This window comes from Miscanthus floridulus, chromosome 10, assembly GCF_019320115.1.
Source record: "Miscanthus floridulus cultivar M001 chromosome 10, ASM1932011v1, whole genome shotgun sequence".
Classification (NCBI taxonomy): domain Eukaryota; kingdom Viridiplantae; phylum Streptophyta; class Magnoliopsida; order Poales; family Poaceae; genus Miscanthus; species Miscanthus floridulus.
In genome coordinates this window covers 8,725,846-8,733,998 of record NC_089589.1, presented here as the reverse complement: position 1 = coordinate 8,733,998, position 8,153 = coordinate 8,725,846, and the positions used below count along the sequence as shown (strand labels likewise).

The 8,153-nt window shown below is 41.6% G+C and overlaps 2 long non-coding RNA genes across 2 annotated transcripts; both read right to left on the bottom strand.

Moving 5' to 3' along the window:
* Window positions 1-2,932: 2,932 nt before the first annotated feature.
* LOC136487607 (uncharacterized) lies at window positions 2,933-4,462 on the bottom strand. The gene is made up of 3 exons (XR_010767307.1): window positions 4,446-4,462; window positions 3,695-3,759; window positions 2,933-3,250 (listed from the first exon to the last, which is right to left on the bottom strand). It is a non-coding gene; the product is annotated as an uncharacterized lncRNA (long non-coding RNA).
* Window positions 4,463-5,867: 1,405 nt separating this feature from the next.
* LOC136487606 (uncharacterized) lies at window positions 5,868-7,860 on the bottom strand. The gene is made up of 3 exons (XR_010767306.1): window positions 7,603-7,860; window positions 6,538-6,601; window positions 5,868-6,452 (listed from the first exon to the last, which is right to left on the bottom strand). It is a non-coding gene; the product is annotated as an uncharacterized lncRNA (long non-coding RNA).
* Window positions 7,861-8,153: the final 293 nt, after the last annotated feature.

Below are 8,153 nucleotides of genomic sequence, written 5' to 3'. Positions count from 1 at the left end.
CCCCTAGAAGGGAGATAAAAGAGATAAGAGATCAAAAGTCATCAAGTCATCTGATAGAAACCCTAATCTTCTTAGGGCTCCTCCATCTCCAAAGCATAGCCAGTTAGGTTAGATCTAGAGGGAGGCAAGTAGGACTTCGCTTGGATTCTCGACCTTATCTAGAGTATGGTTTGGTACAAACTCTTGTACCCCTCTCTCTATTGTTTCTCTATTGTTTTTATATGCTAGATACAATTGTTATGACAATATCAATATTCATCTTATTCATGTTCTTTATTATGATGTTCATTGTCTACTTTGATTATATATCTAGTATAGCTAGTTTATCATTGTATTTATGCATAAGTTCGTATAACGCTCACTCTGATGTACACTGGGTGGGTGGTCGGCATTGTGTAAGCGTGGTGCTTATATGTTGTTTAACTATGAATACACCCTATATTCTGGGTCATGTGGTAGATAGAGGATGTGACACTCCCGTTGAGTCCTTTGTAGTCCACTCCCCGAATATAGGCGCACGTAGGGTTCGATTACGAAGGTAGAACGAGCTCTGCCATCAATCTTCCTTGGTAATATCCCTTCTATGTAGATATAATGATGATCTTAGCCATGATTACTAGGTGTAATTGCACTAATCAATTGTATACTTTGACTTGTAATTAAGAATGACTTAGGAATTATTCCTCTAATATTCTACCTGACCATACTAATGCTATAGGAAGGAGTGCTCTGAGTGATTTATCATTGTCAATACTTATCATATATATTCTATCTTATGACTTATCCCTGTTATGAGTGGAGTATTATATATGGTTTGACTCTCCTTCAATAGTATAAGTTAACAATACATATCCATGATAGACCTTGCCAGCGGTAAAAATATAAATAACAAAATCTAGAATACTCTCGAATAAAATGCTACAATGGTATAATTATCTGTGCGCTTGCAGATACTTTGTATTCATAGATTTATATTCTCTCTAGTCACTTGCATTAATAAAGAACTGCTAAGTGTTATTCTAGTAGTAATACTATGTAGTACCAATACATATCTCTAGCATAATCACTAGGGATGACAACCTAGTAAAGTTAGGGATATAGGTTTATAATAGGTGGCTAAGTACTTTGAACAAGTGACACGTTAATAAATACCAACAGATGCGCTACTGGTTCTACATGAGGACCTCCGTCGTTACCTCTACAAACAAAGGTGGTAACACTACTGGAATCGCGGGATTTGCCTAGTGCCGTAGGCACTAGGCAAAGGCCCAGAAACACTAGGCAAACAGTTTGCCTAGTGTCACACTAGGCAAACAAGGGTCGGCAGAGGCGGACTAGGCAAAGAGCACTTTGCCGAGTGTCAAACCTCGGACACTCGGCAAAGTGTTTGCCTAGTGTCAAGGACACCACTCGGCAAAAGTATTCCACTGACGGTGGAAATCGTAACGGACGTTTTGCCTAATGTCGGAGGTCTGACACTCGGCAAAGTATGCAAGGTTTGCCTAGTGCCAGGCGTCCGACACTAGGCAAATATGTCAAGCTTTGCCTAGTGTCAGGCCGCCTACACTAGGCAAATATGCCAAGCTTTGCCTAGTGTCAGGCCTCCGACACTAGGCAAACTGCCTACTTTGCCTAGTGTCAGTTTCCTGACACTAGGCAAAGCCTGTTCGTAGGTGTGCCACATGTGGCCCCTTTGCCTAGTGTCAGACCCCTGACACTAGGCAAAGTAACCAGAAACTGATTTTTTTTTATTATTCTATTTGCGACACAAATATAAATCATATTCAAACACCACAAATATATCATATGAATCATAAATAAGAACCACATGTTCACATATATCACATGTTCATACCAAAAGTCCAAATGTGCCACAAGTTCACAAGTTCATAAGTGCACAACCAAATTTCTTAACAAAGTTCACAACAAGCTAATCACGACGATTGTCAAGGGTGAAGAGGCCCGTGGTTTGATGCTCCAGGCGACCCTTCCACTTGATTCGGCTCAAGCTGTGGTGCCGGCGACGCTCCAATCTGTGAAGCCGGCGACCCTTCCACTTGATTCGGCTCAAGCTGTGGTGCCGGCGACGCTCCAATCTGTGAAGCCGACGACCCTCCAATTTGATTCGATGCCACACCCGATTGATGCTGAAAAAAATGAAAAGGATACCGTCAATAAAAAATTTCGGCAGAACCTCCCCTGCACGGAGAGGTTTCCAAACCCTGCAAGAAAACAAACGGCACGATGACCGTCAAGAACATACATATCAATACACCGCCACCAACACCACCACCACCCGAACACCACAACTACCACCACCACACCACAACAACAACCGCCGTCACCACCAACACCATATTGTATGTTTGAGATTGCATATTTTTTCTAGTGCGCCCTATGTCAGGTTGGAACATAATAAGTAATATATTGGTACTCATAGGAGTAGCTACTTGAGGAAGTGGCAAGACTAGGCTAGCTGGCATGGTCCGCCCCATAGCGGCGCCAAGAGTGGACACGAACCCCACCAGCTCCTCTATCCTCTGTCGTTGGGCCTCCCGCTCTTCCACCGCCCTCGCTTCCATCTCCTCGCGAAGCCTCCTTTCTTCTAGCAGTTGGGCCTACAACATTTGACCCCCAATGTTAAAGTACTAGCACAGGGCGCGCGCCCTTGCGCGCGTGGGTAAGTACAACGTAGTGATATATATAGGAAACATATGTGTAGATGGGATGAAGGAATCTAACTATGTTTTTTTATCTGAAGGCTCGTATCATTCAGAAGATATGGTACTATTGGCAATAATCAATGAAGCAACACGATTTACAGCGAAGGCTTGTATGGCGTGCTATGATACATAGGATCAATACGTGTATAGGAGATGTAGCACAAATCATAGAGGAATTTGTAAACATATTGAAAATGTAGTGGGCCAAATATATTAGAAATAGATTAAAACGATTCTTCGAAGGCATGCACTTAGTGACCTAGCACGGAACAAAAAAAAGAAGTATCTAAGTAGAAAGGCATGGTTTTAGTGGCATAGTACAGACCAAAGATAAGTAGCATTTAAGCAGGTGTATTTATAGTTCTGGAGATGAACGACATACTAATACATAGCTGTTGACCAGGTAGGAGTCGTTTCCTGAGGAGCCCTTGTCATATACAAACTGGACATAGTGTGTTGGGCATCAAAGTCTTTGAGCCAACAGGAGTCACTTCCATGTTGCAAAATGATGTAGTAGTGCTAAGCTTCTGCATTTTATAGCATTTAAAAAACAAATAGGAGTGTAGTCAGTACAGTATGTAGCTGTAAGTATGTTGACAAAAGAAGTCTCAGGGACAATAAAAGGTTTTGGATAAACCAAAGAATGATTAGCTAGTTCCTTTGTCGATCATAGAAATAACAGTGATAAAGTCTTTGTTTTTGTCTGTACAGGTTGTGGAAAATACGTTAGGAGAGAAAAAAAAGAAATTGATAACAACGATCGTAGCCGATATAGAATGGAAATAGTCGAATGTCAACTGCTGTTGTTACGATCTTATTTATTCGTTGGAATATCAAGCATGGATATTCGCCTGTCGTGCGAATATGGAAAAGCCAGTAATGGTCACTACAATGGAATGGCATGATACACATTGTACTTGTTATTGCAGTATCCATAAAAATAAGAAGCATTTTAGAGCTTTGCTGCTCACCTGTGGATTCAGGGCACTGGGCACGCTACCAATTCCCCCTTCAATTTGGAAAGAAAACACCAAACCTAACCACTAGGGATGAAACAAGGAGCACACTGGATCAGAAAAAAAAACAGATGTAGATATGTGTCGAGTAAGGAGAAGGTAAAAATACGGAACATACTGCACTCACTCTAAAGACTGCATGAGAAAGCAAACAGAACAGGCACTTCGGTACCAAAAAAATCAATAATTCAAATGTGAAAAAACAAAACGCCTCAGATGGCAGCTTCAATCAGTTTGTGGACTGAGAGGTTGATCCTTAATCAGTCTGTGGATTGAGAGGCTGATCCTTTTTTCCCCTTATCACAGAGACTTACAATGGGTATGCATATCACACTTAGATTGATAGCAACAAAACTCTAAAAACACAAGCAGCTAGTGCATTCAATCTCGTAGGTAATCCAAATACAAAATCAAATGAAATGGTAATATCTTGTCAATTTAGGTATTTATTGGAAATTATATGATGTTGATCATTTTGTAATAGTCCTGAAAAGGACTTTTGTGATATAATATTGGAAGGACTATTATTTTGGGAAAAAAATGTTGGTTTAACATAGAAACACTTTTATGGTTAAAAGGAGGACTCAATTTCAAAGCGCAATCTGAAACATGTCTTAAAAAATTGTGTAGCCATTATTATTTTTATCCATAGAACCGTAAATGAAAACTGAGTAAGGATCTTGACCAGTAAACATAGTTGTTGCACCTGATTGTATTAAGCTGTAGGCATTGCTTCGACTGATGAGCCGAATGGCAGAACACTACTAAGCCTGTGAAGGTAACTGTATTAGACTATTAGTGAATCTATCTCACAAATCTAATCTGAACTCAAAATATTAGGGTACTATGAAAATGTTACCAAGTTGAAAGCAACAGGCTAGAATCATGTACCATCATGATGGGAGAAATCTAAGTGAACTAAACCTGAGCAGTTAACAAAAAACGGAATTACCCATCCAAATGGAAATTGGCTACAGAGTTGATACTAAGGAAAAGCAATGTCATATTTCAAATAGCAAAGTGCATAGCTATAGTTCAGACGAAGCTAATACATAGCCTTAGCTCAGAAATGCATTAAAAATTGAAGTACCCTGATATTTGCAGTTTCAGCAAGTAATAATTGCCTTGCTAGGAAGCCCAACTGCCTTTACCATTGTGAGGACCACTGCAGGCAGCGGCGGCACTCGGCCCTTGCCCCGGTGGCATTGATCCTTGAGTTTGCTGCAATCGAACACGTATATCGCAGCAGGGAAATAGAGGTTGTGATAACGGATTGAGGAGAAAATAAAATACTAACAAATAGGTCATGAATATACAAGGGTGTGGTTTATTACCTGAAGGGTTGGATATGTAGTAGGCATACTCTCTTGGGTCTGGAAGATGTGCACCACTGAGCAGGTATGGGCACCGTTCCTTCCATTAAGGGGCAAATAATATCACCCTGCACATATGACATATTAGACAAAAATAGGAATAGAAGAGTTTCAATCGTTCAAGTTTACCTTTCTAAAACGATGCATAGAGGAAGGTAAAAGAGAGTTATTTCAAGGTTACAGTGGCTTGAACTAATGATTGTAAGACGTATGGCATATGCACACGTAGAAGATGATCTGCACTCTGCAAATCGATCGCACAAAAAAGCTGATATGCGGACTATGTCTTTGAGCATTTAGAGCTTGGATTTGTAAAACTATAGTGGCAGGCCGCGCCCCCGTGCAAGAATGATCTTGAATATACTTAAGAAAATAGCATGTCAGTAGGTTCAAGCATGGCTATGCATATATTACAGATGATATGTACCGATGAGGATAGGCCAAAAGAACATATTTATGATCAATACATAGCCTTAGCTCAGAAATGCATTAAAAATTGAAGTACCCTGATATTTGCAGTGTCAGCAAGTAATAATTACCTTGCTAGGAAGCCCAACTGCCTTTACCATTGTGAGGACCACTGCAGGCAGCAGCGGCACTCGGCCCTTGCCCCGGTGGCGTTGATCCTTGAGTTTGCTGCAATCGAACACGTCTATCGCAGTAGGGAAATAGAGGCTGTGATAACGGATTGAGGAGAAAATAAAATACTGACAAATAGGTCCTGAATATACAAGGGTGTGGCTTATTACCTGAAGGGTTGGATATGTAGTAGCCATACTCTCTTGGGTCTGGGAGATGTGCACCACTGAGCAGGCATGGGCACCGTTCCTTCCATTAAGGGGCAAATAATATCACCCTGCACATATGACATATTAGACAAAAATAGGAATCGAAGAGTTTCAATCGTTCAAGTTTACCTTTCTAAAACGATGCATAGAGGAAGGTAAAAGAGAGTTATTTCAAGGTTACAGTGGCTTGAACTAATGATTGTAAGATGTATGGCATATGCACACGTAGAAGATGATCTGCACTCTGCAAATTGATCGCACAAAAAAGCTGATATGCGGACTATGTCTTTGAGCATTTAGAGCTTGGATTTGTAAAACTATAGTGGCGGGCCGCGCCCCCGTGCAAGAACGATCTTGAATATACTTAAGAAAATAGCATGTCAGTAGGTTCAAGCATGGCTATGCATATATTACAGATGATATGTACCGATGAGGATAGGCCAAAAGAACATATTTATGATCAAGAGACAGAAAATAAAGACCAAGCAATATGAGATTGTTTTGCGACCAACAGACTGGACCGATCTCATTCGGAGTATGTACAATGGTTTCCTGCAGAAAAGAGGTAAATTAATTTGGTGGGTTTCAATATGGTGGGATAAGTGGGGAGCAAAAAATAGAAGTTGTATGGAGTTACATTTTTGTTGACTGCGTTGTCACCAAAGAGTTGTCTGCGAAATTTTCCTGGTCCTGCTGGTGAGCTGGTCATCCAACAGGGGAAAAACAATCATAATGGGAAACAACTAATGAGGATGCAAAACTCATTTCCACTACAGGAATGTGTAACCTCTTTTTTCTGCAATGTAACAGCAGGAAGAGAACTGAAGAGGGTTTTTTGTCTGACATGGCAATTTCCATTACTTGGTAACTATCATCATGTACCATGCTGAAAAAAAATCAATTCCTAAGTAGGGCCATGGCCCTTTATGGCGTACATGTAGCTCCGCCACTAAACAATACAAATCTACTTTAGTGTGAAATGTACTTCGATTCAGATATTTTTGAACTATATGCGGTGGCATGGATAGAAGGAACCATTATATATACACGTAGTCTGTTGGCACCAACAATACAAAATCTGATTTAGAGGAAGTCAACACAAAAAAACCCAAGAGGAAAAAGTACACCTATTTGAGCAGCGTAGCTAAAATGCGAAGGAAAACCTATAGTATGCAATGTAAGAATACAAAACCTGTTCATACCAACAATACAATTTAGAAAATACACCTCTTTGAGGAACCTATCAGAAATCCGAAGGAAATCTAAAGGAAGATTTGTATTGCGCAATAGATGAATGCATCTAAAATGTATGGCTTCAAAATTTCTAAGTACAAGATGAGGATTCACGGATACAAAGTACATAGGAAATAATTCTTAATAATTGTTTACGGCAGCTATTCCTAGCGCATGGCTCAGTTGTCATATGGTAAACTAAACTAATCGAAAGCCTAATGTTGAGCATTTGGTAAACACGTTTAACTGATTGTAAGATGCACTGAACTTATTGTAAGATGGAAAGGAAAGGAAAAGGAGGTCAACTGATTGTGCAACTAAGACAAGAGCATGCCCTTTTTTGTGGTAATTGCTGTGCAAATTAATCTACCAGATACCAATGGCTTTTAGGTCTGTCCAGAACACCTCAAAGCTAATTAGTGTTCATGGTCAACCAAGATGCTGTAACAACCTTATCGAAACTGCTTACCAAATCGAAATCACAGTAATTAACAAATCTGTACATGTTGTCTTGAAGACGCTGGACTCCCTCCCTTTGTACCTGTACAATCATAGACGAACCCTAAGAACGACAACAAGGAAGGCAGCTGAAATCAATCCCGAAAACAAAGACAGAAGCAGATCAGAAGAAGTAATAAGCATGTGACCAATCTGCAGCACGCATAGAGGTAGCTAGGGTTTTGGCAACCAGACGAGCACAGGTTCGTCGGCGGGAGAAGGCGTTGAGGAGCCCACGCAGAGGATGAGGGAGAGGGAAGGGGCCGCCGGGCACCACCCGTGCCGGCCGAGAACCCACAGGGGGCGCCGCCGCGCTCGCGCCTGCCGCCGTCTTGACCGGGAAGGGGAGAGAGAGAGGGGAAGGGGAGGGAGAAACGGAGGTAAGAGGCAGACGAGGGAATGCTGAGGAGGAGGGGGTGGGGGGGGGGGGGGGAGGACGCCGCCGACGCCTCCCGCTCGCGCCGCCGCCCTGTCCGCGCCCGCGTCGGAGAGAGTCGGAGAGAGCGAGAGAGCGTGAAGAGG